The sequence below is a fragment of the Zonotrichia albicollis genome, chromosome 1, assembly GCF_047830755.1.
Source record: "Zonotrichia albicollis isolate bZonAlb1 chromosome 1, bZonAlb1.hap1, whole genome shotgun sequence".
In the NCBI taxonomy this organism is placed as follows: Eukaryota; Metazoa; Chordata; class Aves; order Passeriformes; family Passerellidae; genus Zonotrichia; species Zonotrichia albicollis.
Window position 1 is genome coordinate 144,705,856 of NC_133819.1, and position 9,165 is coordinate 144,715,020.

General features: G+C 47.0%; 1 long non-coding RNA gene across 1 annotated transcript in view; it reads left to right on the top strand.

The window, feature by feature from the left end:
- LOC102075101 (uncharacterized) overlaps nt 1-8,386 on the top strand; it is a 124,386-nt gene extending 116,000 nt beyond the window's left edge. Inside the window, exon 6 of the long non-coding RNA XR_270429.3 lies at nt 7,687-8,386. This is a non-coding gene — a long non-coding RNA (uncharacterized LOC102075101). The remainder of the gene's footprint in view (nt 1-7,686) is intronic.
- The last annotated feature ends 779 nt before the right edge of the window (nt 8,387-9,165 follow it).

A 9,165-nucleotide genomic window follows, 5' to 3' on the forward strand; every position in this document is an offset into this window, starting at 1 on the left:
GTCACCATCCTGACTTCCAGGTGATGGTCATAGGGCTGGGAGGTCATGGCAGAAGCAGAAAATTTGGTGGAAGAGGAAGGGTCTACTGTAGTGAAGAGACATGAGAGGTTGGACAGGATGATCCCAGTGTCCATGTCAGTCTGTGGAAGAGGACTGGTATGGGCTGCTCACCAGTGTGTCCTGATGTCACTGAGGGTGGCATGCAAATGGCAGCTCCTCATGCTGTGGTCTTTGTATAGCGCTCTGTAGCCATCCACTAGCCTGTGTTGGATGGCTTCTCCAGTGTGATCCCATGTTCATGGCCACATCTACCAAGCAGTGCTGGCATATGGTGTAAGTCAGGAACTGCATGGGAGAGCAACTGGGGTCACCCTGGCCAGCATGAGCCATTTCCAGTGGTCTTCCTGCTGCTTTCTGGTGGTGGGAGATGTGCTCCCACCTTGCAGTGTGTCCAGCCCAGGCCAGAGACTGCAGGTCACACTTTGATGTGCCTGCCCTTTGCCAGCTGTGCCAGCTTGGGTTGCTTGCCAAGTCCACACTCAGCATGGAAGCAGCAGAGCCAAAGGATTCCCAGGGTGTGTTGGATTCTGTTTGCAAAGCCTGCAAGGAGATGGAAAAGGTCATTTTGTCTGGGGCAGGAGAGGAGGAAAGAGGCATAAGGAATGATACCATGTGGATTTGTTTCATTCCCTTAAGGAAAACAAAGCATCTCTGCAACAACTTGATGATCCTGGAGATCTTTTTCAACCTTAATGATTCTGTGATTCTGTGACAGGAGAGCAGCATGGAAATAAAAACTGAGATAAGGAAGAGATAAAAAACTGAGAGAAAAAAAGAGATAAAAACTGCCTTGCTCCTTAGCAACCTTCTCTTGCATCTCACCTCGCTGGGTCTCTTTACTACCAACAGTAGGGAATAAAACAGCAGGAAAAAAAAAAAAAGCACAAGATGAGTTTTGAATGGATGCCAAGGTTGATTTAATTAGATGTATTGAATTTGTTAACTTCTGAACGATGTGGCTGTCACGCAGCCCAAGTGATGAGCTGCGAGCGGCGATGGCAGCATGGCACCGACCTGCCAAAAGGCTCAGCAAAGCAGAAGGATTGACCTACTTCCCTGGGCTCCATGGAGAGCACAGGCGACTGTCCTCCACTTGCTGTTGCTGTGCTCCCTGGAGGGCTGTGCATCCCTCTGTGCAGAGGAGAGCTCACCAGCCCAGCACTGCCATCATCTCCAGCACGAGCCTGGGGCTGGGTAAATGTCTGTGTGCCCCTGGGAGGCAAATCACTCAGAGCAAGGGCTCCTGCTTTGTCCTGACTTCTGTCTTCTGGCTAACACTGATTTTCAGCTTCTCCCACTTAGTTCACCCTTAAAAAAATACTAGTGTGCTCTGATAATGGGACTAAATGCTGTTGCAGCTGATAAGGGTGATAAAATCACCCATGCACACTGCCATGGCAACCTACGGCTCTTTGGCCTTGATGTGTGTCTGCTCTTTGGTTTGAGCACAGATGTGTAGGTTTGTTTGAGACTCGGCCTGGGAATCACCTGAATCTGGAGGATTTATTTTCTCTTATGAGCTCTGACATGGATGTGGAGCCACTGAACAGCTCCTTTTCTTGCTGGCCACGCTCAGCATGGAGCAGAGCATGGAGCAAATTGCTTCCCCTTGCACTTTCCCAGGGCCCTGGCAGTGCAAATTGCATCTTGAAACATTTGTCAGTGCCGGGAAAGAGGCTTCTGAAAGAGAAATTTGTTTCCAAATGAATTCTGTAATGGTTATCAAGAGGAACTGCTGAGTGTCTACTCCCAGGTCTGCCATCGTGCAATGCACGTGTAGATCCAGAGTTCTCTCTGCAGTGACCACAGGATCCCTTTGAGATCAATGTGATGCATCCTGGACAGGTAATATTCCAGTTAGAGAAGTCCCAACCTTTGAGATCAATGTGGTGCATCCTGGACAGGTAACATTCCAGCTAGAGAAGTCCCAACAACCAAGTGGGATGCTAATGTTCTGCCCCTGGTACCAGCCATGAGCCAAACTCTGTGCATTTGTTTGACAGTCTTCTACATCGTTCTCATTAGTGTAGATGCAAGAATATGTCCTGTCAAACCATGTCTGTTAATTGATGAAGAGAGAATGTGGATCTCCTAATCTTCCAGCACAGAAGTGGTGCTGTTGTGATAGGGAGTGTTTGCCAAGATCTTTGGAGCACGAAGACACTGACAGAGATATTTGTGAAGTGTACAAGTATAGAAGTGCTGCACGAAACCATGGTCTGGGCTGTGCTGAGTATTGCTGTGTGACCAAATGAGATGCTGACATGTAAGGGAAGCTTTGGCACGCCATCAGCCTCCTCTGATTATTGTCAGTATTAAGCCCGGATTGGAAACACCAGTCCAGGTAGTCACCCTGTATGGGTGACTGTTGCTATTTCAGTGGGGAAATGAGACAGAGCAGCATGGGGGAGGTTGTCTGAGGTCATGCAGAGAAGACAATTGGGATGTTCGTTCCCACCACCCAAGCTCAGGCCTTCTCCTCTTCTTGCCTTAAGTGTGCCTTCTTCTCCTGGCCCTACAGCATTGCTCAGCTTAAGGAGAGAAGGGTTTGGATGGGAAGATGAAAGAAGAAATGTTATTTCATTGAGCAGTGTCAAGAAGTTATATGGGAAGAAGAAAAAGAGGATGGATGGAAGGAATCCAGCTGTCTTCTGCAGAGAAGAAATCTCTTTGCAGCATTGAGACTGCTTTCAGGGTTCATGATTCAGCTTTCAGGTTGGTTGTTGATAGTTGGGATGTTTTCATTTTGACTTCATCTGTTGACAAGGCAGTAAGAGCTCTGTGAGGACACGTATCTCTCCATCACATATGACTAATTGTACTGGGACAGCCGTGAGCACAATAACACTTCTGTTTTCCTCCAGAACAGCTCCATTACAGACTGCCTGGTAGCTGAGCCCCAGCAAGTGTTTTTGCAGTTTTGCTGATTGTGCAGCCCAGATAACCTGTGAGAGAGCAAACATGGAAAGTGTTGAATATTCAACTCACAGCCCAGAAAACAGTCTTGTTTCACTGCTTGTCTGAACTGAGCTTTTAACTGCGTGTTGTCAGTGCTTTTCAGGAAAGTCATCTCGTCTGGGACACGTCATCTGGCAGCAAAGTGCTCCCATTTAGGGACAGCCATCAAGAGTTTTGCAAAGGCCAGGGCTCATGGCTAGGCACTGTTGTCTTTGCAGCTCAGTTTTGTGTTTTACTTTTCTCATCTCCTTGGAGAGCAAAACCCAATCTGTGCAAAACAAATGCATTTTTAAATCAGATTTGTCTTAGTCTTACTCTCAAACTGTCTCCAAAAAAACCAGTACCTAGCAGAAGCTAGCAGAAGACTTTCTCCAGATGTTTTCTGCTGTTCATCCTATTTCTGCAGCAACCCAGGAGTTTTGGTACAATGTAAGTACTGAATTTAAACTTCTTGGCATTAAACTGATCACCCCTTGCTCCTCAGGGTAACAGCTGTATTTATGCATGAAAGCCACACTCTCATTCCTCAAGAAGTGTGTCAGCACAGATGAGCCTCTGACCTGAATGTATCAACTCAGTGGTCAATAGCTTTATGCAGAAAGAGCTTTGGTGTGCAACTCTTCCACTTGGTGAGTTTAATCTATGTATGGATTACAACAGAAAGTTCTCTACAAGAGGCCATGCAGGTTTAAGGCTGCCCTTGCCTTTGATGAAATCATTGCTTGCTCCTCAAGGAGATTTGTGATATCTGGAATCTGCATTCATAGTGTGCAGGTGGGCAGTCTGTCCAACACAGGAACGTAGTGGAGATTTTGTGACTCTTCCTCTGTCCCTTTTCCCTAGGAGAGAAGCCAGTGTTCCTGCCTGCAGCAAGGCACTCCATCTGATTTTGGAGTGCAGGAGTACTTCTGTCGTGATGCTGTGACAAGGCCATGGTTTCTGTCTGAGTGTTAGAGGAGAGCACTCCTAGTCAGCAGGAGAAGGATGATGCACCAGGAGGTAGCCAGTCTGTGCAGACCTTCTGAGGGCTTTGACTTCTCATAACAAATTCACTGAAGGTCCATTTCAGTCTGTTTCTCCTCTCCTTGCTAGGTTGGCTTTGTTATTTGTTGTTGGAGGACAGGAGTTACCTAAGGAGCTCTAGGCAACTGAATAGAGGAGCTGAGCTTAGGATGTGAGCTTGGCAGCTGCAGACCCCAAGGAGGAGACTACTGACTGCTCTCCTCATAGTGTGAGAAATCTCTGGACATGGACAGAACGTGCGTGGCATTATGGCTGTGATCTCCTTGGGATGAGTGCTCCAAATGCCCCTTGCAGGGGCTAATGCATGTGTCTGCAGCTCTTAAAAATAAGGATGTTTCCCAATGTCCCCTGTCAGCCTTGAGCTGAGGTCCCGTCATTCCTGCTGGATGCCCTGCGGTGGGAAGAGCAGGTGTGCTGGCTGCCAGTTCAGGTCTAAAAATGATGTCTGTGCAAAGTCCATCCTTGTCTGGACTCCAAGGGGCTGCTGTGCACAAGGCCTTCACACAGTTTCCTTAACAGGCTCCTTTTCACTTTTTCCAGGGACTTGCACTGTGCTTCATTTCAGAGTGATCCAGTGAATTAACATATTGTTGCTGCTGCCTGGGTAATTGCATGCCCGGGGTCTGCTCTGCTCCAGCACAGTCTTCCCGGCTTCCCAGACAGAAAGCATCCTTCTCCTTTGGCAAACAAAGTTGCAAAGTATTGCCCTGAGGCCTAGCTCAAAGATTGGAGGAATGGGAGGGTAGAAAGAAGAGAGGGAATCTGTTTCTGAAGGTATATCTGGCTTCAAGAGCTTACTTATCAATGAGGTGCTGGAGATGGGGTTTTTCAGTCTTTATTTCTGTACAAAAATACTAATTTTGCCTGAAGCTGTGGTTTTCCTGCTGATATATGCAGATATTGGTATGGGTGCAGTTACAGAAATTTAGTTTAGTACAAGTCACCATGAGGACTCAGAACTGCTTGAAATGAGCTGTCCTGGGTCACACAGGAATTTCAGCAGAAGTTGAAACTGAGTGGTCTGATACCCTCTTTGTACTGAAAATAAAACTCTTTGAATAGGTAGGTGTAAAAATGCTTGCTGGTCTCACTTCCAAGTGCAAAAAATGTCACGTGTGGATAAACCCTTAGAGCCTCTAAGTTCCTGTGAGACGAGACCACATCTCAGAACACTTTGGTGAGCATATTATCGAAACAGGGTGGGTTTCCTGATGCAGATGCAAGTTTGTATTTTTGAAAGATGATACTCAGTCAGGACTGACTTCTGGTGGGGAGCTGGCATCCCTTAAGCAATGGTCTCCAAAAAGAAGTGCGGTTATGTGCATTATGAGGAGGGCAGCTTTACCTCCTCGCACAGCTTGGCTATCAAACAGATGCATTAAGAGGATGAAGAGCATCCAAACTCAGGGATAGTGGGGAGGAAGTTGATTTATGGCTCTGCCACTGACTTTCTTAGTGACCTGGGGTAAGAAGATGAACCTCTCCTTTTCTACCTTCTCCTCTTCTGCCCACCCAGCATCTCTGGCAATCACCTTGTAGTTTGTATAGCTCCTTCTAAAAAGCTGGAATTTGGTAGTGCTATCTGTTAAGTCCCTTTTCATCTTCTCAGTTGTGAACATTTCCTGTCTGTTAGCAACATAAGCTATTTTGACTGAAAGGAAGACATTTTTCCTACACTTCTTTTGACACAAGGGATGGAGAGGATGATGTGGACATGTTGACAGAGTAGCTAGGTCATTCTTGCACCAGAGCTGTGCAGTTTGAGGGGCAGAGGGAAGGCTTCTTGAGGCATCTCCATCCTGTGGAATAGAGGCTGCAGCCTTGGGCAGTATATGGAGAGACCTTTTGTGATTGGCCTAGCCATGGGGAATCCTGATTGATCTGTAACTATGTGTGTGTATTTATGCACATACATAAGGGAGGAAGATGGATGTGTGTGTGTTGCAGATGAAATGTGGACAAAGGTTCCTTGGCCGCTGGCACCCCAGCTGAGATGAACAGCTGCCTGTGGGCTGCTGTGGGACTGCGTGCAGGACTGGGGTTTGTTGTGTCCTGAGAGGAACATAGACAGAGTGCCCAGGGGTGCCTTCTGGGCCTTCATGGCCTTGGATGTGGTTGTTTCTCAAACTCTTTCACTTGGGGGATATCTCAGTCCCTGAGCACTGAGTGATTCCCACCCTTTCCTCCAAAGCCTTTGCACTGGTGGCAGTTTGGAGATGGCCAATACAGGCTGAAAGGGATCTTGGGTGGGTCAACTGTGAGATCAGACTGGGTTGTTCATGACTTTGTTTGGTCAAGTCCTGCTCTCAGTGAACTCACTGTGTTCCCAGTGACCTCCCTGCAGGCACTGGGGCTGCTGCTGCATCCCTCAAAGCCATCTCTGCCGTGGCTGACAAGCCCAGCTCCCACAGCCTCTTCTCTTTGGGCAAGTTACCAGTGCTCCTCCACTGCACTTGCTCTAGTTTGTCCGTGTGTTTCTTGTACCAAAACAAGATACAGTGTCTGGATGGGGTCTAATGAGGGCTGAGATCTGGCTGTTTCTGCTCCTGCAGACCATGCTGTTGGTCTTTGCTGCAGTTTCTTTCTGCAGGTCCAGTTAGCCTGTGGTCCCAACAACTGTCCCAGCCCTTGAGGAGTGGCAGAGCTGCTGGGATGTGGGGCTGTGCCTAGCTGATAGTTAAATAGGATCCGTGTAACTGTGCTTGGAGAGCCCTGAGTGTTTCTCCACAGCCAGGAGAGAAGAGGAGCACAGAGGAGCCCTGGGGTGGCAAAGTCTTCTCCCTGCTAATGGTGTGGGCTCCTGTAGGGAGAGACACAGAGCCCAGACAGAGGAGGCAATGACCTGAGTTCTGCAGGAAAAAGCAGAGAGGTCTAGTGTTATAACTACCACTGTCTCACTTACTCATCTGGAAAGCAAGATTTTACTCGCTGCTCTGCTTCCCGTGGGGCTGTGACTGTTGATGGCTATGGACAGCTGAGGTCCTGCAATACCAGTGCACAGGGCTGTGGAACATACCTCACTGTGCTCACTGCTGGGCTTGAACCACCACCTCTGGAGCCATGAGCAGAGGAACAGTGTGCATCCATGTATGTATACCACACTCAAACAAAATGCTGTGATTCCGGGCTGTGCTGCCAAGTTGGTGTGTGAGTTTCAAAGCAGCAACCTATATTCTTGATGATCCAAGAGCCTTGGGAAAAGATCCATTTTTTAATGCTGTACTAATTTAATAAATGGCTTTTTTAGTGTAGGAAGGCAGCAATAATAGACAAAAAGGAGAAAGAAAAGACAGAAAGACCTGTACAATCATTTTAAAGGTTTTCTGCTTTTCTGTTCATGCTCTTTTCAGGAAATGAAACTGGCTATATATGTATAGGATTGAAACCACATATCACAAGCCACTGTCAAGTTCATAAAGTGACCACATTGAAAAAATAGTGAAAAAATGGGTTCTTACTGGTGCCTTCCTAGCCTGTAGGAATCCTGGCTGTGGCTTGTGATTGTAGTAGGGTGAAGATTTGCATTTTCAAGTTGGCGGTTTTCCTTTTTGCTCTTCCACTTCCTACAAACTAATTTAGTGCAGTGTTAATTGTGAATCTAGAATGCAAATCAACTCACCTGCTTGTTTTTTCTTTCATTTTCAGATTTTCTAAGTATGGAAGCTCTCCTGAGGAGCTGCATTATGTGCTGCAGCCCCTGGGATGGGATGCAATGCAAGGAGTGAAGAAGAGCTGCAATGTACCACTGTTTTTGTGAGGAGAGGGGCTTTCTGGCATGTCATATGGTGCCAAAAGACATTTTACTCTTGGCAGCAAAAATCCTTATCCTTCTTGGTTTTTTTTTTTCCGGGACAGATGCTATTTCCTGTTAGAGATGCTTTGTATGCAAATCAAGGTGGTACAACAAGAAAAAAGTCCTGAAAGCAATCACACCGATAAACTCAGCCCACTGGGGAATTCCTGCTTATCATTTATCTTTTGTTTTTTCAGTTCTGTACAAGATACTTCTTTGCCTGTGCTTTCTTACAGTCTTTAATGTTTGTCCTGCCCTACCTCTTGCTTGTGAGCTACAGTGCTTGCATTTTGCAAGGCTCCATGTCAGTCTGCACAAACAAAAGGCAGTAAGTGCTGGAAATTGGGGTTAACAGTCCCTGTGTTTCAGCTTGATCTTGCATTGATCTGGTGCTTTCTTAAGTTCAAACCAGATGTGAGCCTCACACTACAGATTGCCACATGGCTATAGTGATGATCTACTGGAAAGGTGATCCCAGAAACCTCAGGAATGAAAAAAAAAAGAGATAAAAAGCAAAAAGAAGCCAGCAAAAAGTTTACCTAGTAACTTAAACAGGAGTAGGATTTGACTTGAGGCACCTCAAGAGATGGTGTGGGCAGCACTGCACTAATACAGTAACATGAGTATGCAGTAATATGAGTTGATCACCTCAGTGCTCCAGCAGAGCAAACTCACATAGAATCACAGACTGGTTTGGGTGGGAAGGGACTGTAAAGATCATCTAGTTGAACTCCCTTGCCATGGGCAGGGAGGCCTTCTGTCAGGTTTTTCGGGGCCCCTTCCAACCTGGCCTTCAACACTTCCAGGGGTTGGGCATCCACAACTTCCCTGGGCATCTGCTCAGCCTGTGCCCTACAGGTGTCCCTATAAGTGGATGGGGCTGATCAAAACCTGCAAAACCAGGCTGCCACCCTGCTGATGTTACAGCAGGCTGTGAGGGTGAAAAAAAGACTCAGAAGCAGAAAAGGATGTGTCAGAGAGCTGCAGAACAGCATTGCCAAAGAACGTTCTCATGCGTGTCCAGAGATAGCCACTGCAGCCCAGGTCCTGTTGAATCATGCTGTGGTTGTTCTGGCCTTTGTGTGGGTAACAGTGATAATCACTGTGTGTGGTGTTGGGTTTTGTTATTTCTTTTTTTCCCCCTTAAATGTAAAATTAACAGTCAAATTAGCATTGGTGAGGCAGCAAGCCTGGTGCAGTTTTTATCTATCCTGAACCTCAGAACAAAGGAGGGGAGGAAAATGGCTTGGCCGGTTTGGCAGTCGTGCACGTAACGGTCCCGGAGTTCAAAGCAAAGGGCACAACAGTCAGATACCCCAACCCGCCTGGGC